Here is a 20,086-nt window from a genome sequence, read left to right on the forward strand (position 1 = left end):
CACATTTCCCTTTCTGACCATATCCTAAAAAGCCTTGACAAAGGCCTTTCACACATTTTGATCCTTCTTGACATCTCTTCCGCATTTGATACAGTCAACCACAATATATTAATAGAACGCCTGACTGATATTGGCATTTCCGGTACTGCACTCCACTGGTTTCAATCTTACCTGTACAATAGACAATATAGCATTCAAATTGGAAACTGCATATCTAAACCAACCAATCTTACACAAGGTATACCACAAGGCTCCTCCCTTTCCTCTACATTTTTCAATATATACCTCCTCCCCCTCTGCCATCTCCTTTCAAAGCTAGGTCTTCCGCATTTTATATATGCGGATGATGTTCAGATCCTCATACCTGTAACTGACACGTTACACAAAGCTAATGAGACCTGGAAATCTGCCCTCGCTGACATCAGCACCCTGCTATCAAACAACTTCCTCGCGCTCAACACTGCTAAAACAGAGCTCCTCCTTATCTCACCACACAACATTATCCCGACTCCCCCGCTGGTCAACACTCCTCCCTCTAACATCACATTTCATCAACACATACATAGCCTCGGCATCACCCTTGATAATCATTTTAACCTCAAAAAATTCATCAACGCCACATTAAAAGACTGTTTCTTCAAATTGCACACCTTAAAAAACTTAAACCCCTACTACACTTTAATGACTTTCGCACAATACTCCAAGCCATCATACTATCGAAAGTTGATTACTGCAATGCATTGCATCTGGGCTTACCCAAAAGTGCAATCCAACCTCTTCAATTGCTCCAAAATGCTGCCACTCATATCCTCACTAATACCCACAAAAATGACCACATTACCTCCGTCCTCAAGCATTTGCACTGGCTACCTGTTGCATCACGAATCATATACAAATCCCTCACTCTCATCCACAAATCTCTTCACAACCAAAATATGCACCTTTCGTACCCCTGCCAGACCCACTAGAAACCAATATCTAGCAACTATACACACACCTTCACCCAAATTCACAAAGCTATGTTCCACCAAAGAACATGCATTTTCCATAGCTGGTCCTGCCCTATGGAATAATCTACCATCTTCACTCCGCCAAGAATCATGCCCAAAAAAATTCAAGCAGAGCCTCAAGACATGGCTCTTTAAGCAGGTTTACACCTGACTGTACACTTCCACCACATTTATATCCAGGCAATGTTTACACCGATCTTCACCCACTAATGTTTACACCGCTCTTCACCCACCGATTCCCCAGCCTCGCCCCCCTGCACCCCGCCCCCTTAATGTATTACTCTCTCCACGTGAATACCATTTCTTACCCCTCCTTTTTTTCTATGCCTCTTTCTTCACCCTGTTACACTTGCTTCCCACGTTGTATTCGTCCTGCATAGACATCGCAACATTAATCTCCTTTGTAAGTGAACAGAAATTTGTATGTCAATTGTAACCTAAATTGTAAATAATTCATCCTTGCTAAAATTTGATTCTTAATTGTATGTTTCCTTTAGCCTTCAGATACTTAATCCTCTTCATTGTAATCAATCTTCCAAGATCACTTTCCATTGTCTCCCCCCTCTTTCTAGCTTTTATTCCCCACCCCCCAATACCTTCAGTACATCTGTGAGTTCCTTGTTCATTGTAAAGCCTGTTGCTGCTTTTTGTTTCTTGTTAACTGATGAGATGTTCACAATGACCACCGGTATATAAAAACAGTTAAATAAGTAAGGAAATAAATAAATAAATAAATAAATATAAGTGTAGGGTGGCTGATATAACCATGGACCTCTAACACTGTGTATGAGACTGTGTATTGTTGATAATATTTTATATTGAATTCTCCAATGCAGAGCTACCCGATGCAAAGTTAACAGGGTCAATGTAATATGTTCAAGTAGTTTTTTGCTAGTTATTAAATGAGTGGCTGCATTTTGTACCAATTGGAAAGGTCTAATGGTCATTTGGAGTAGACCAATATAAAGAGAATTACAATAATCAATTCCTGTAAGTATTAGTGATTGGAGTACAGTTCTGAAAGCAATTGGTTTGAGTAAAGGCTTGGGATGTTTCAAGAGACGTAACTTGTAGAGGATTTAGCTACTGATTTGATGTGAGTTTGAATATCCAGCTTGGTGTTGAAGATATTCCTAGAAAGTGCTTTCTCTTGTGAAGGACATTTCCCTGTCCCTGGGTGGGTAAAGCCCTACATGCATGCAATTGATTGCAACCAACACATTTGGTAGACTGGCAATGGTATAGAATTTCTTATTAAGGTCCAACTATTGTGATTCCGGGTTGAGAATTTGATGCAAATCTTAACTCATGGCTCATAGACCTTGGTTCAAACATCTGGAGAAGCTGGGTCACCACATTCCTCTGACTATTGCCACTATGGTTGGAAGAGAGTCCAAGGCTAAAAAAATGGACTGAGTTCAGGAGTTTGACAAGACCACGTATGGTATGAGGCCTGCCTCTCTGAGGACTGAGGTCATTTTTAAGACCCACCTATAAAGCCATAATGTCACAGAGCTCATGGCTCACGGTCTGAAATTACATTACAAACTTCAATACATGCAGCTATTTACATTGGTGATTTTAACAGCCACTATGACATGAGCACATATATCCTAACAGCATGTGAAGCCCTGGGATGAATTTAAAATCTTGAGATTAAACTATAATTTGCAATTATAATTTACAATGAAGATATCAGAAAAGCAGAAAGACTAACTGGATGATTAGGAATTATCCCTTTCCTATATTTATTAGAAATCTAAAGATAATCTATTATATGCCTTCTATCCAACAGGCTCATTTTTTCTAGCAATACCCAATGCTTTCCTGGCTTTCTCTGACACCAATATATAACATTTTAAGTCAATTGGCATAATAATATTTTTTTATGTTGGATAAATCCAGACCACCTATTCCTTTATCCTTAATGAGAACAGCACTAGCTATTCAAGGCTTCTACCCATTCCACATAAATCCAAAAATTGCTTTAATAAGCATCTTATAAAGTCACCAGTGCACTAAACAGGAAATATATTATGAAGAAATACAATGTGAAGGAGGATAATCATTTTTACTGCCATTATTATTCCAAATCGGATAATATGGAATGGAAACCAGCCCTCTAATTCCTGTTTAATTTTCCTTAAGACAGGAAGGAATTAGCTGAATAGGGTTCACACAAGTCACTAGACAGCCAGACTCCTAGATAGTTTAATACTTCAAATTCCCACTAAACGAAAATTGGGAAAATACAATTGGAGTAAGAATTTTGCAGGCATCATTTCAGTTTATTTTTCTTTATTAATCTCATGTTTACAAATTTGACCAGACTCAAAAAGCATAGAGGTAGGCTAGAGCTGGTCCAGAGAAGGGCAACCAAAATAGTGCTGGATCTGATGAAATGAGGGGAGAAATGATACAGACTTCTTAAATACCAGAAAGGTATTAAAATGCTCACGAAACAAACCTGTTTTTGAATGGAATGGAAAGGGACGCTGTTTCCATTAGGCAAACTAAGCAGTCACACAGAGCACCAAAATTTTGGGGGCTGCAAAATCTCGCCGGCATGAGGCCAAGAGAGATGCTGTGCTAGAGCCGATACTGCCAAACTAGGGAGCCTTGTGCTGGAGCTGCCGCCAATAGGTAAGTTGGGGGAGGGGATGCATGACCGAAGGTTTGCCTAAGTTGCCAAATGCTCTTGCATCAGCCATGGGAAAGTAGGTTGTAGAACTAGGGGTCATGATATGCAGTTCTAAGAAGACAGACTCTGGAACAGGGTCAGGAAATATTTTTTTTTTTTCACAAAATGGGCGGCAGATGCCTGGAATGCCCTATCAGAGGAGATGGTGGTGACAAAAATGAGAATGGAATTCACGAAGGTGTTAGATGAATACAGAGAATCTGTAGTGGTAAGAGAATGGAAATGAGGCATTGGGGTATTCTGTGGCATGTCAGAAGAGCATGCTTTTCTACTATAGAATTAAGCAGGTTGGGGAGTTGGTCCCAAAAGCATTAACTAAAACGTTTCAAATGTAAATTCTTTAAGGTGAATGGGTACCAAAGGCAGAATAGTGCATGCATTTTGGTATATAGTACCAATGTGGGATTCATTTGCATACCATTATATTATTACATCCAAGCAGGGCCACTGGGTTTTTACAGCAAGTGGTATTAAAAATTCAGCACTAAAAAATAGCAACGGTTTTGGTGCAGTTTTTATTATATCGGCCCCTTAGTTTGTCAAAAAAAAATTAATTTCCATGGACACTGGATAAAGTGTACTGCACCAGATGTACTACAATCAGTGCACCACTTTAAAGCTAAAGTTTGTCCTGCAATGGGTTGTGTCCATGTCATGCCTTGTAATGTAGTGGAAGATCATTTCTTATGCACAGAAAGATTTGATTTTTCTGCTGCATTTCATTGCTTTTTCATTCCTAGTGCCATACAAGATAAGTACAATTCCAGTGCTTGTTGAAAATTGAAAACTGATTTATTGACATATGAAAGAAAAATGCTAAAAAAATGGATTTGATTTAAGTAGCACTAAGGAACTTTACTTAGCACATTATTGAACTCACTTCTTCATATGGTTACTCATTTAACCACTATGTGATCGATGATTATAATTGTATGAGCACTAAAGTTGGGTTTAAACATAAATATTGTTGTGGACCCAGTGCGGTATGAAGGTCACAATTTATTATAAGATATAATCTCAGTGGAAACAAACCTTTTTGCTTTCTATTCTTAAGCGAAAATGAGATGGTTAGTGATTTGTAATGTAGTCTAGCACATCAAGCAATACCCACAGGATCTGTGGCCCATTGTGCCCTGGCCCCTCAATCAGCTTCTGGAGGTAACATGGATCTAACTGATATATATCACTCGCACTGCATCCTCTAGAGAAAGCTATCTGTAAGGGACACATAAAAATCTGATGTACCAACAAAACATGCCAGTGTTGTTAGATAATATTAGCCTCTTCCAGCTCCACTTTTATTAGTATATCAGAGTGGGGATTCATAGCAAGGGTTACACATGGACTGTCTCTTATGTGTTTTTCTATAGCACTGCATACATCGAGTAGTGCTACAGAAGTGATAAGTAGTAGTAGTAGTAGTAGTAGTAGTAGACGTAGTAGTAAAAATGCTTTCCTTAGAGTGGCCAAAACTACACATGGGCTTCTACAATGTGCATGCTTTAAATTGGTAAAAACGAAGCATTCCTAGGGGTACGTTTAGGTTAGGGAGTAAAACAGTGAGTGTACATAGGATTTTCTAAAGGCAGCATGCTGTTTTGCTCATGCCCCATCCTCCCTTGGCTACCCGCACAAAGAGCAGGCGCAAACTACATGGGCATTCTTAAAAGTGAATTTTAAAAGCCTGCTGTGCACATTAATTAGGGAATGTGTGAGTATGTTGGGCGCGTGTGCGCCGAGCGGATTTTAAAAGCTGCTTGGATACACGCGAAAATGCCACAGTGTGCACATCTCAGAAGTTTTCAAAAAGGGGCAGGGTGTGGGCATTTTAGGGCGTGAAGCTGAGATGTGTGCAGAAAGACTTATGCAAGAGGGTACATGCTGATGCCACCTGCCCCGTAACTATGGATGCCGGGTAAGTTATAAAACTAAGATAAATAGGCAGATCTGCGGGGTTTTAAGGGTTGGGGATAATTGGGGGGAGTGAAGGCTATTAAACTACGGGGGTTTTGGAGGACCTATCTCTTAACAGGATAAACTGGGGATGAACTGATAGAACTTGAAACGGCGTCAGTGTGCACCCCATTTAAAATCCCCTAATTTACATGGCAGAAGCGGCATTTGCGCACACTTGCCCACGCCCACTTAAAATTTGGCGCACATGCGCGCGCATCCAAGCTATTTTATAACGTGCACCGAAGTTATAAAATAGTCGCGTCTCTCGGCGCAGACCAATGAACGCGCTCACATGGGCACCAGCACACCAGTTTGAAAGTTACCGTCCGAGCATATGTACATTGCACTCGCAGGGACAGTATCTTTATAGTGAGCACGTGGGTGCCCATACATGTGTGTAGGGTGCGCGAGCAGACATACACAGGAAGTTTAAATCATGCACGCAGTTGAGCGCGTATGATTTAAAATAGGCCTACTGCGTGCATGTTTGCCCCTATTTTTAAGCTGTTATTCTGGCAAATGTACTTTGTGTATCTTCCTTAGGACTTTGTTGGCTTTAACACACACAGGTAAAGCGGATTTTAAAACGTGTTCGCACGAAGGACATTCTCAGTTTTGCCAAGTAGTCCACCAGCTTGCCCAGTCTATCTCGAGGTCATCCAAACCCCTCTGATTCTTCAGCCTGCACTCCCCCAGTTGAACCAAACCCCTCACCTTGGCGTGTTAGGACTAAAATGTGATTTCTGCAAACTTACACCTCATCAGGAGTAGCAGTAAATATACATGGCTAGCAAGCTGCTGTGTGCTGGGGCTTCTAGTTTTAAAATATGGATTTAGGCACATAACTCAGCTCAAAGTTTCAAAGAGAAATTACTAAACACTTTTAAAAACAAAGTATTAATTGGTAAACATGTCTGTGCACTTTGTAATTATGCTGCTCTTTGAAAATTACCCTTTCATTCTCTGAATGTGCAGGTATGGCCAAAGAGAACTGCTTGGTAAGTGTTTTTTAAGGTTTGTTCACTCTGTCATACACATGCCAGGGATATCTTTCCAGGCAAATCTGATATAAAAACCATCCTGCTTATCAGAAGCAAACTCTCAAGCCTGCATGCTGCATTGCACTGACATGTTAGGAATACCTTTAACCAGTTGGCATCCACAATAGGACATTGTCCTCTATCCCATGGCTTTCTAATTTCCTAAGCAGTCTCTCATGAGAGACTTTGTCAAATGCTTTCTGGAAATCCAGATACATTATATCAAGCAACTGACTCACCTTTATCCACATGCTTATTTACACCCTCAAAAAAAAAGTAGATAATTGGTGAGGCAAGACTTCCCTTGACTAAATCCATGTTGGCTTTGTCCCATTAAACTATGCTTATCTATATGTTCAGGAATTTTATTCTTTAGGATACTTTCTACCATTTTGCCTGGCATAGATGTCAGACTCACTGCTCTGTAGTTTCCTGGATCACCAATTGATCTCTTTTTAAAAACTGGCATTACATTGTCAATCCTCCAGTCTTCAGGTACCATAGATGTTGTTAATGATATTTTACAAATTTCCAATGCAGATCCATAATTTCAATACTCAATTCTTTCAGCAATCTGGGATGTATACCATCTGGTCCAGGTGGTTTGCTATTGTTTAGTTTGTCAATTTGCCCTAATACATCTTCAAATTTCACTGATATTTGTTTCAATTCCTCTGAATCATCACCTTTGAATATAATTTCTGGCATGGGTATCTCTCTTACATTTTCCTCAGTGAATACTGAAGCAAAGAATTAATTTACTCTCTGCTATGGCACTGCTGCAACTGCAATCTCCACACTGTCTCCCACATTGACTCACCCCCATTGAAGAAAAAAATCAAAATCAGCAGCAGTGCAATGCGTTGCTATCTGGCATAGTGAGTGTGTGACAACACTGCAGCACAGAGAAGAACAGAAGCAGCTCTTTATCAGTGCCAAATCCTAACGTTTGTAAGCTTTTATAAAACTTTGTGAGAGCTTCTAGTAGCATGTAGGAATGTGCAGCCAGAAAATATTTTTTATTTTCCTTTTGTTTTATTTTTACTCTTTTTTTTCTGTTTGTTTTTGTTTTAGTGCACACTAACTCAATTTAATGCACAATAAAATGAAATATAATAAAATGAAAGTGCATCCCTAAAAGCATGTTGTTCTCTGTAGCTAGAGAGGAGCTACAGAGTTTCTTTGACATACTCAGACTTTACAGTGGGTCAGCGTCACTTCATCCATATAGTTGCTGTAGGATAGTTAAAAAGATGCTGCACCTTCATTTGTCCTCTGGCTAGTTTTCTTGCCAACTTATCCTGCCTCAGCTCCGACAAGATGGTGAGGTCATACAGTCAAGAGCTGGTTGCTATAGTTATCAGGTTTTTTTTCTCTGCAGTACACAGCCATGGCTTCAATAGGGCATAGAAATGAATAGAAAACATAAATGGATGGAATGAATATTATTTATGGGGAGCTTGATGATAAAAATCATGAGTATTTTCTAGGAAATTGCATGTCCCCCTTGGATGTGAATTTTGATATATGAGTAAAGTAGACCTAGGAAGAAGATTACCTGCATAAAGAATTTCAAAGATAATCTTGGGGCATGAACCCTATTCCTGTCTAGAGTGTTGAGATGGGGTGTGGCAGTGTAAGCTGGGAGTGTGGTGCCTGTCCCATATGAGACAGGGAGGGTAATAGTATAAGAAACAGTACCTATCAAAATGAACATGGGAGAGATGTAATATGGGGAAAGCAAACAGTATGTTCCCGAGGACTGGTATTCGGGAAACCGGAGTGATTTTCATGTGAAGACTGAGCGACTAGTATTCTATGCCTTAGAAGTACCCTCAGTGACAAGAACACCACCAGTTACTGAGGTATGGCAGCAAGGAAGAGTTACAGAAAGACTCCCATGGTGTTGCATGAGGGTTATAGCAGCAAGGCAGAGTGGCATGAGAGATGTCTGTCTTCTGTTGAAAAACTTGTCATTTGTCAGAGTTAGTGCAAGAGAATGATATATCATCAGTATCACTTTTGTGACATAAACTTTTATTACATTTCCTCCTTGAAATTGATCTTGCAGCTGGGTGGAATTTTGGGTTTCTTGTGAAATTTGCTTTCCAGTTGAACCTTTGCTGTGTTGATTCCTCTCTTTGTGCTGCTTTGTCCGTTTATCAGTGCCTTGGGATTTTTCCTGCCATCTTTTCTGCTTCATTCCCTCTTCATGGTGCCTTAGGATGTTGATGCCACTCTTAGTGCCACTTTGCCTCTTATGCTACCTTCTGAAGCCTTGGGATGTTCTTCCCAATCTTGTTGCTGCTTTGCTTCTCCCGTGGTGCCTTGGAGAACTCCTGCCACCACTGGTACCCCTTTGCCCCTTTATGGTGCCTTAGGTTATTCATGCCACTTTCGATGTCATATTGACATAGTCTTGATGCATTGGCATTCCTTCACCCTTCTGATGATGTCCACCCATCATTTTCATTCAAATTAATGAGAAAACTCCAATTCTGAAACTCAAAATAGGCTCCAGTGATCCTCCCACTGACTTTAATAGTAAACAAATGAACAAACAGAACCAAGACATGAACATTTCAGGTTTTTTGTTTTTAACAAATGAACCGAATGAAGGTGCCTTCTGAGACAAATTAATGAACCCATACAAAAATGTCTCCTCTGCACACTCTACGGGATACCAAGAAAGCAAGTTATACAGTTCCTAATGAAAGATTCCTCAGGAAGTTAAGAGTTATGGGGTGGGAGGCAACGTCCTGTTGTGGATCGGTAACTTGTTAAAGGAAAGAAAACAAAGAGAAGGACTAAATAAAAAAGGTAAATAGTGAAGTGAACAGACAGAGCAGCTGCTGGACAAAATGGCGCACCAAGAAAGGTTTGGGTTTGGTGTGCCCCTGCTCTTTTGGGCTTGTGTGCTTGAGGTCTCTCAGACTGACTCAAAAAGGTGGTGTGGTACCCCTTCCCTCTCCCTCTCCCCCTCCCCAGCTTGGCACCCATGATGGTCACCCTTCGTGTCCACTCCTTGCGATGGCCCTGGTCCCAGGAATCTGTTGTAGGATCTGCGTGGCTTAACTTAGTCATTATCGATCAGGAAATAGGAGCAATGAGTAAGGTGCTCAGATTTGCAGATGACCCAAAATTATTCAAAGTAAACACAAGCAGACTATGAGGAACTGCAACAGACCGAGGCAGAGCTGGTATGCATATGTAATATATAAGTATATGTTATTTTGTTTTGTTTATATTTGCAGTTTGTGTCACATTTGTACCTTGTTCAAAACTATATTGTGTACTAGCAACTGTATCTGATGTACGCCTGGGCGGCGAGCCTTTTTATTAGCACTCTGCTCTTGTTTTGAGCAGAATTTCCCTAGAAATTCACTGTAAGAGTGTCCCTTCCAAATACACCTCATACAGGCTCCCTTACTCTCTGGCATATACACACATCCCCTCATATAGGCTCCCTCTCTGAAACCCACACTCAAGCATCCCACGCACTCCCCCTCTTACCAACCAAGCTGTCTCTCGCACTCCCCCACACCCTCTCTCCTCTCTCACACACACATTCTCCCTCACCGGCATCCCCCTCCCCTCATATAGGCTCCCTCTCTCTGAAACCCACACTAAAGCATCCCCCCCACTCATCCTCTCTTACCTCCCATGCTCTCTCTCACACCCTCCCCACCCCCTCTCACCAACCATGCTCTCTGTCACCCCTCCCTCTCTCACACACACATTCTCTCTCACCGCCACCCCCCCCAATGCTCTCTCTCACACCCTCCCCACCCCCTCTCACCAACCATGCTCTCTGTCACCCCTCCCTCTCTCACACACACATTCTCTCTCACCGCCACCCCCCCCCCCCCCATGCTCTCTCTCACACCCTCCTGCTCTCTCTCACCCTCCCCTCCCCGACACACATTCTCTCTCACCGGCATGCCATGGAACCCGTGCTGTACGCAGTGAAGATGAAGGCCTGGCGCGCCGTTCGCGGCACACGGGGGCCTTCCCTTTTCGCCGCAAACGGCATGCCGGGCCTTCATCCTGGCAGCAAACGGAGCGTGTGCCGCGGGACGTGCTCCGTTTGCAGCATGCCAGGGTCTCCTCTGCTATATTCTACCTGTCCCGTGATAGCCACTGTCCTTCGTACCTGTGGCGTGTTTGAGCCTCCAAGACGGCCAGGGAGCCACCTGCGCCATCTATCGGCGGACTGGGGAACATGCGCGAGCACTGACAGACATACTACCAAGCCCGATATATTATAGCGCCATCTATCGGCAGGCTGCGGAACATGAGTGAGCACTGATGGACACACTACCAAGCCCGATATATTATGGATTCTATGTTATATTTGTTCTCCACCCAAAGTTATGCGGCTGGGTGGACAATAAATTGAAGGTATAAATAAATAAATATTTGGTATATGGGTAGAGCTGTCACCTCAGCTTTGTTTTTGGGCTTCTGGTGTGATTGCTCTGTTCCTCCTCATAGTGAAAAAAAATTTAAAATCACAATTATTGCCTTATACTGGCAAAACAAACAAATGTTTAATACATGGAATGCTTAAGTTTATAACATAGAAATGGTCTAAAATCTAGCTCATTCCGTATTGACTTGGACATCTACAAACAAGTTTGGATCTCTTACTGGTCTTATTATAATGGCTTGCCTCTGATAGCTTGGCCTATGTGTACATGGTTGTAATTTGCTACTCTTGTTCTCTTACCTTGCGGTAAACATCTAAATGGCAGATGAAATTTAATGTGGACAAGTGCAAGGTGTTGCATATAGGGAAAAATAACCCTTGCTGTAGTTACACGATGTTAGATTCCATATTAGGAGCTACCATCCAGGAAAAAGATCTAGGCATCATAGTGGATAATACTTTAAAATTGTCGGCTTAGTGTGCTGCAGCAGTCAAAAAAGCAAACAGAATGTTAGGAATTATTAGGAAGGGAATGGTTAATAGAACGGAAAATATCATAATGCCTCTATATCGCTCCATGGTGAGACCGCACCTTGAACACTGTGTACAATTCTGGTCGGTGCATCTCAAAAAAAGATATAGTTGCGATGGAGAAGGTACAGAGAAGGGCAACCAAAATGATAAAGGGAATGGAACAGCTCCTCTGAGGAAAGGCTGAAGAGGTTAGGGCTGTTCAGCTTGGAGAAGAGATGGCTGAGGGGGGATATGATAGAGGTCTTTAAGATCAAGAGAGGTCTTGAACGAGTAGTTGTGACTCGGTTATTTACTCTTTCGAATAATAGGACTAGGAGGCATTCCATGAAGTTAGCAAGTACCGTGTTTCCCCGAAAGTAAGACAGCGTCTTACTTTCTTTTTACCCCAAAAAGTCCCACTATGTCTTACTTTCAGGGTATGTCTTATATTGGAAAAAACCTGTAAGACATCCCCCGAAAGTAAGACATAGTGTTCAAAAAAAAATAAAATTTTTTAAATACCTGTCGGAGGGCCGCGTGGGTCCAGGCGGCCGGCGGCGGGAGCCGGGTGGTCGCGTGTTAAATCTAGGCCGCGGGCGGGTGGGCGCTTGTTCCCGGGGGGGGGGGGGGGGGGCGTGTGGACGCGCGTTAGTTCGAGACGGCCGGCGGGCGGCGGGTGGTCGCGTGTTACATCTAGGCCGGGTCGCGCTGTGGGCCTGTGCGCGCATTCATTCACTGCCGGTGGGGGCTGCCGGGGGCTGCCGAGGCAGCCCCCACCGGCAGTGAATGAATGCGCGCCTGTGCGACCCGGCCTAGATGTAACACGCGACCACCCGCCGCCCGCCGGCCGTCTCGAACTAACGCGCGTCCCCCCGCCCCCCCCCCGGGAACAAGCGCCCACCCGCCCGCGGCCTAGATTTAACACGCGACTACCCGGCTCCCGCCGCCGGCCACCTGGACCCACGCGGCCCTCCGACAGGTATTTAAAAAATTTTATTTTTTTTTAACACTACGTCTTACTTTCGGGGGATGTCTTACATTAGCCGACCCCCCTAAAATTCCCACTACGTCTTACTATCAGGGGTGTCTTACTATCGGGGAAACACGGTAGTACATTTAAGACTAATTGGAGAAAATTCTTTTTCACTCAACACACAATAAAGCTCTGGAATTTGTTGCCAGAGGATGTGGTTAGTACAGTTAGTGTAGCTGGGTTCAAAAAAGGTTTGGATAAGTTCTCGGAGGAGAAGTCCATTAACGGCTATTAATCAAGTTTACTTAGGGGCGGATTTTCAGAGCCCTGCTCGCGTAAATCCGCCCAAAACCGGGCGGATTTACGCGAGCAGGGCCCTGCGCACCGGGAAGCCTATTTTACATAGGCCTCCCGGCGCGCGCAGAGCCCCGGGACTCGCGTAAGTCCCGGGGTTCTCTGAGGGGGGCGGGCCCGGTCGTCGCGGCGCTTCGGGGGCGTGTCGGCAGCGTTTTGGGGGCGGGTACGGGGGCGTGGCTATGGCCCGGGGCGGTCCGGGGGCGTGGCCGCACCCTCCGTACCCGCCCCCAGGTCACGGCCCGGCGCGCAGGAGGCCCGCTGGCGCGCGGGGATTTACGCCTCCCTCCGGGAGGCGTAAATCCCCCGACAAAGGTAAGGGGGGGGTTTAGACAGGGCCGGGCGGGTGGGTTAGGTAGGGGAAGGGAGGGGAAGGTGAGGGGAGGGCAAAGGAAAGTTCCCTCCGAGGCCGCTCCGATTTCGGAGCGGCCTTGGAGGGAACGGGGGTAGGCTGCGCGGCTCGGCGCGCGCCAGCTATACGAAATCGATAGCCTTGCGCGCGCCGATCCAGGATTTTAGCGGATACGCGCGGCTCCGTGCGTATCTACTAAAATCCAGCGTACTTTTGTTTGCGCCTGGAGCGCAAACAAAAGTAGGCTATTCGCGCTCGTTTTAAAATCCGCCCCTTAGGGAATAGCCACTGCTATTAATTGCATCAGTAGCATGGGATCTTCTTACTGTTTGGGTAATTGCCAGGTTCTTGTGGCCTTTTGGCCTCTGTTCGAAACAGGATGCTGGGCTTGATGGACCCTTGGTCTGACCCAGCATGGTAATGTCTTATGTTCTTATGTGTTTATGCCTTGGCTTACAAACTGGCATTACATGCTGTAAAATGCACACCTAACATTTTACTTTAAATAAAAAGGTTTTAAAAAAAAAGGGGGCTGCTCATGTAGAGAGGTATCCAGTCTCCTGCATTTTCTCTTATGCTGCAAAAACAATATTCTAATGGTTTGGGGCAAAGGAGGCTTGATGACATGGGAGTTTATTGCTGCACATAATCTTTTGCACATCTCCAAATTTTGACGAAGAAGCCAAAGTGTTGAGTACTCATAAATCATTTTTGGCAAGGAAGAAGAGGTTTTAATGGGGGATTTACTAACGTTTGAGAGAAATTCACAAAACAGCAAGCCCAAAGCTAATGTAGCAATACAAATACAAAGAAATTAAGCCAAAAAGGAACACTCACACTTAGATATCGTACCATCTGGCTGTGAGATAGACGGATACAAGCAGCCACCATCTGTACTTCTGGAAACAAATACAGAGCTCTGTCTAAAGTCTGATTCACAGCCAAATGAAAACAGCCCATCTAGTTTATGAAGGCCTTGGCAAAGAGAAATAAAGCATAATTGAGAAGTTAAAATAGAAGTTACTAAAGAAAAGGAGACAGTATTAGGAAAAATGGAAGGCACATGGCCCTGGGCATTGTAGTGCTGAAAACTGACCAGTCAGCATGAGCTAGCATTGTCCAGCGAAAATTACAAATGGCTACAGAGTTAACACAGGGTAAATTAAGAACTTACATTCTGAGCAGGGGCACAAAGAAAACTCAGTCCCTTCTTAAAGTAGCTATATATTGTAGCATATTCTATTGTAAGATAGCAATAAATAAATAAATAAATATATATATATATATCACACATCATACTCATACCCAAGGCCTCTTGTCTTTCCATGGCAGCTCAGGGGTAGATTCTTTTACAAGGGTTAAAAACAAAACAAAACAGTGGCACACTGTCAATTATCAGTATTTTTGTTTAAAATTAGTATAAGATTTGTTTTGGTTGATGTGCACCTGATAAAGCTACTTTTAATAAAGAATTTTTCAATTTTTTAAAATTTTAATTTAAACAACTGTTCACCCTTTCTGGTGTTGGAATAATGTTTTATTTAGATCTTTCCTTTCTAAATAATTTTTTCCTCCTTCTTTTCTATTTCCTCCTTCTTTTCATTGACTCACTTTTCTTGACCCATCCTCTCACTACAGCCTATTTTCTACCTGTCTTATCTCTCTCAAAAAGTTCTCCTCTCTCCATCTACTCGAGTCACTTTTCTTTCTCCTCAAACCACCTATCTAATCTCTTCCACTCTTTTTATATCTGTTCTCTTCCCTCCACATATCTTCTTTCCACCTTCCTCCCTTCTATCCTCCATTTGTCTATGGACCTCCCCCTCCCTCACTCCGTGTGCTCCCTTTATCCTCCTCTTTACATGTACCTCCGCTGTCCTCCACCCCTTGCACCACAATGTCTGCTACACCTCTTCCTCCCTCTCACCGTGAACATTCTGTCTCTTCTTCCCTGATCCTGGATCCCACCCCCTCAGCAGCTGCAGATCTGATCCCGCCATGTCTTTTGTTGTCTTCTCAATGGTTTATCATTCTTCTCTCCCACCCATCGTGGACTGTCCCAGCATCCTCCTCACCCAGCAGCCACAGGTCCATTTCTGCCATGTCTTATTCTCCTTCTTGTCTACCCGCCCTCTCCTAGTGGACACAGGCCCATCCTGCTTTTAGCTCTCCCTGCTAATGTGGCTGTCGGCAGCCCTCCTTCACTGATGCTGGCGGTGCCATTCTGCTGGTTCTGAGCCTCACAATCCAGCAATGCCGCCAGGCCGCCAGAAGTACTCAGAGTCATGTGAGGTCCATAGAGCAGTGCTGTAAGCAGCAGCCAGGGATGGTCGCTGGCAATCATAACATCGGAATAACAGGCTCTGCTCTTGCCTGGTTCAAATCATTCTTGGGAAACAGAGGATATAAAGTCAAAATACATAACAAAGAATCACAGTTTTACCCTTCCACGCTAGGTGTTCCACAGGGCTCCTCTCTCTCCCCCACGCTCTTTAACATCTACCTCCTACCCCTATGTCAACTATTAACCAATCTAAACCTCAAATACTTTCTATACGCAGATGACGTCCAGATTGTCATCCCCATCAAAGAATCCCTTACTAAAACTATCAAAATCTGGGAAAACTGCTTTCAAAATATTGACAACCTACTCTCCAGTCTAAATCTTATCTTAAATTCCGCAAAAACCGAACTCCTCATAATCTCCCCCGAAAACAGCAACCTCACCTCAAATCCACCAACCGGCTTTCAAACTTCACATGTAAGAGACCTAGGAGCCATTATTGACAATCGGCTAAATCTAAAATCTTTTATTAATCAAACCACAAAGGACTGCTTTTATAAATTACATGTCTTAAAAAGAATCAAACCACTTTTCCATTTCCACGATTACAGAACAGTTTTGCAATCGATAATCTTCTCTAAGTTAGATTATTGCAATTCTATTCTATTAGGTCTCCCGTCTTCTCATACTAAACCTCTTCAGATGGTTCAGAACACGGCGGCCAGAATTTTGACAAACACAAGAAGAAGAGACCACATATCTCCAATTCTCAAAGACTTACATTGGCTGCCAGTGCACTACAGAATCTTATATAAGTCCATTACTACCATCTACAAAGCATTCCATCAACTCTCTCCGCTTAACCTCCAAATCCCTTTCAAAAAGCATTCCTCAGCCAGACCTATCAGAGAGTCCTACAGAGACTCATTACAGGTTCCTCCTGCAAAAACCTTTCACCATATGACACTCAGAGACAGGGCTTTCTCTACAGCAGGACCTACCTTGTGGAACGCCATCCCACCAGAACTGAGACAGGAACCTTGCCTCCCTACATTCAGAAAAAGACTTAAAACCTGGCTTTTCATGAAAGCCTTTCCAGATACCAACTAAACCTACTCCCAACTCAAGCAATTAAGATCTCCCGTCAGGGTAATCAACAACCTTTGACAACTCCGTAATGTTCTTCTCATTTAAATTGGCAGGTTTTTATTTACCTTGGTTATTATCTTTTATCTCATTGTTAATCTTTCTCTCGCCTTCTCTACATTCCAAGTTTACATTTTATCCCTGTTTTATTGTAACTGCTACTTTATTCTTCTATCACATGTTAATGTTCTAAGTTTTTTAAAGTATTTATCCTTTTATCACACCCTGTTATTTGTAAACCGGCATGATGCGACTCCCATCGCGAATGCCGGTATATAAGAAATTCAAATAAATAAATAAATAAAATAGTAAGGAAGGAGAACCGAAAGAAGGAACAGAACCATGACTGTTGGGGGAGGAGTTAGCAGACAGGGAGGAGGAAAAAAACATGGGAAGAATGCACTTGTGTCTGCTGGAGTTGGGGGGATGTTAGGAAGCAGAGTGCAGCGGATGGAAAAAGGGGGGGGGGGGGGGGAACACTGCAGTGAAAAGAGCAAGGGAGAGAGCAGCAGAGGCCAGTTGGCAAAATTCAACATCAAAATGTCTAAAAAATCATAGCAAATCAGAAGCCCTGTTCATAACTACTGCTTTTACAGGCCAAGAAAATCTGTTATATAGAGCTCTAGTAATTAAATTAACCCAGCAAAAGTGAGAAAATCAACTCACCTGACTTCTCTAAGGGTTTGATTCCCATGAATGAATATAGGAGAAAAGGCAAATGAAGATTTTTAAAGGAATTTAGTGGGCAAAAAGTGCTTTACTCACGTTAAATGGCTGTCAGAAAACTGCTCTCCCTCCTTGAGAAGAGGCATTCCTGGCGCCATGTTTAGATCGATGAAGGAAAAGTATTGCATTGTGTAATGAGGCACAACCTGCCCGGAGGCAGAAAAAGCAGATATATATAAAAAAAAGAGGAAAAGCAACCTCAGGGTTGGACAGCAGGGGGCCTATTTCAGACCGTACAAGAATGTGCTGGGAGAGGGGCATCAGCCCACTCTCCCTACAAGGTGATAATGCAAGCAACTATCGGTACCCTGCATGCCGCAGGACACACAATGTGGCGAAATCAACTGTGTCCTGCATCCCGCAGGAAACACACAAAAACGACCTGAAGAGAAGTCACAGAGTCGTGACATGGCTGTCCAGAGGTGTCCTTTCAAGCCCAGAGCTTTGGGAAAGAAGGGGGGGGGGGGGGAGACACGACACGACCCCCGCCAGGTATGCACCCGTCAGGCTTCGTAGGGACACTCGGGAAGAAGGAAAGGGAACCGTAACCCTGGCGGGGGGGGGCTTCGGGGTTGCTCCCGTTTTGGACAGCAGGGGGCGGTAAAGGACAGGATTAAAAACTACAACTCCCAGGTTCCTTAGGCAGCTAAGAGAACCATGGGACCAGGAGGCGGTGGAGTCAGCAGCTGAATCGAGTGCTTGGGAATCAGATTCAGCTGAATCAATGCTGGTCAATGAAGAGGGCATGCCTGAGTTGGGGAAGGAGTATGAAAAGAGCAGTTCTTCTGAGACAGAGAAAGAGATGGATGGGGAGTTGCTAACAGAGGAAGCTGCCTTATCAAGCATGGAAACAGAGTGAGTGACCTTGATAAGGGACGGGAGGACTTAAAGCTAAGAAAGAAGGTGTTTTTCCTTAGCGCTGGTACAAGGTGTTTTATGTGTGTTTGGTAAGAGAAGACTGCTTCCTGTGGCACAACCAGAGGGGAGTAGGGGAGGGTTGTGCAAACTCCCCAGCAGGGCGGTGATTTAGGCTGAGAAGGCCTGGTGACAGAAGTCTGTTCCAAGAGGAGTTTTTTTTTTCTTCTAACACTAGAGACTGCAATTGAGAATTGGATTAATAGACTGACATGAACTATCATTGAACTGTTCTTCTATATTTATATCTGGGGGAACTTGATGGGGCATTAAGTCACGCAGTTCCTCGGTGAAAGGCCAGATCACTTGGACACTCAAGGAAGCGTAAAGAGTGCACAGCCTAGAAGGCAAAGGATAGCAGGAGTGCCTCATGGACTTCCAGGACCGAGTGTGCTGATTTAGCTGGAGATTTGATGCTGGAATGCCCATTCTGCAAGGACCTCGGAGGTGAACTGTGACAATTGTCATATCTACACATGCACTTTCCCCAGTAAAAGTCTTCCTGCAGAAAACCCAGCTGCAAGTTTGAAAGCAAAAGCACAGGCACACTTTCTCTTTGAAAATTAGCATCAAGCCTGTGGGTAAGTGCGTGTGGTCTTTGTCCTAATATGACAGCTGGAAAATCAGCCACTCTATAATCCTGTGATGGTTTCTGAAAAAAAACAAGCAGAAATATACATTTTAAAAAGGTGCTCCAAAATGTCATCACCATGGGGTACATTTTCAAAAGCTTAGTCGGGTACATTAAACAAAACGTTATGCGCATAAGTTGCTGGTATGTGCTTAGGAGGATTTTTAACTTCCTAAAAGAATGCACAGAATTGGGTTATGTGCATACTTTTATGCATGTAAAAGCCATGCAATTTTATAAAGAGCTGTAAACAGCTTTGAAAATGACCCTCATGATGCATTGCGATAGCACTAAAGCCTGCATGTCTGTCTTTAAATCAATGGTCTCTATGAAAGAGCTGAGCTGACGGACTAGTCATAGTTTTTGAGAATCTAATGTTGATGACAACATGAGATCCCATGTTCAAGGTTGATCCTAGTTGGATTCCTAAACTATGAACCTGAGACTGGGATGTCTGATCTAGCCCCTCAATGATAGGTGCGATCTTAAATTCTGGGGCTCTCTGAGACTGATCCGTGATGGTTTCACTTTATCAGGATTCAGCTTCAGCCTATGTATACTCATCTAGCTCTAAATTGCTGTCATGTCAACCAATTATTTACTGATTCTTCAGGTCTACGCGATGAGAGGTAAACTTGAATATTATCTGTCTATGAATAACAAGATGGTAAATCAAAGGCTTGATTATATGATCATGTCTTATACCTGGTGGAGTCTGGAAGCATAAAAGTTAAGGTCTGTCTAGGAGTTTTGATTTTTATTTTGTGTGGGAAAAAAATAGATATTTAACCAGCTCAGAATTTCTGCAGATTAATATCACTACCCAGCAAATATCACACTGGCTGCACCATCATTGGTCATTTTCTGAATGCCTTTCTACCACTAGAAGCATCAATTAGCATTTTCTGTGCTTTTAAAACCTCTATATTATTGTACCCAGTTGGCTTTTTTTTTTTTTTAAATAAATAAATAAAACAAACCAATATACATATAATTATTCTATCCATCTAATGGTGCAATTAGCAAACATTCTTAGAACAATAGCTCTGTTATTTA

General features: G+C 43.2%; 1 long non-coding RNA gene across 1 annotated transcript in view; it reads left to right on the forward strand.

Moving 5' to 3' along the window:
- The first annotated feature begins 18,268 nt into the window (after positions 1 to 18,268).
- LOC115088793 overlaps positions 18,269 to 20,086 on the forward strand; it is an 85,758-nt gene continuing 83,940 nt past the window's right edge. The window contains exon 1 of the long non-coding RNA XR_003855884.1: positions 18,269 to 18,339. This is a non-coding gene — a long non-coding RNA (uncharacterized LOC115088793). The remainder of the gene's footprint in view (positions 18,340 to 20,086) is intronic.

This window comes from Rhinatrema bivittatum, chromosome 3 (genome assembly GCF_901001135.1).
Source record: "Rhinatrema bivittatum chromosome 3, aRhiBiv1.1, whole genome shotgun sequence".
In the NCBI taxonomy this organism is placed as follows: Eukaryota; Metazoa; Chordata; class Amphibia; order Gymnophiona; family Rhinatrematidae; genus Rhinatrema; species Rhinatrema bivittatum.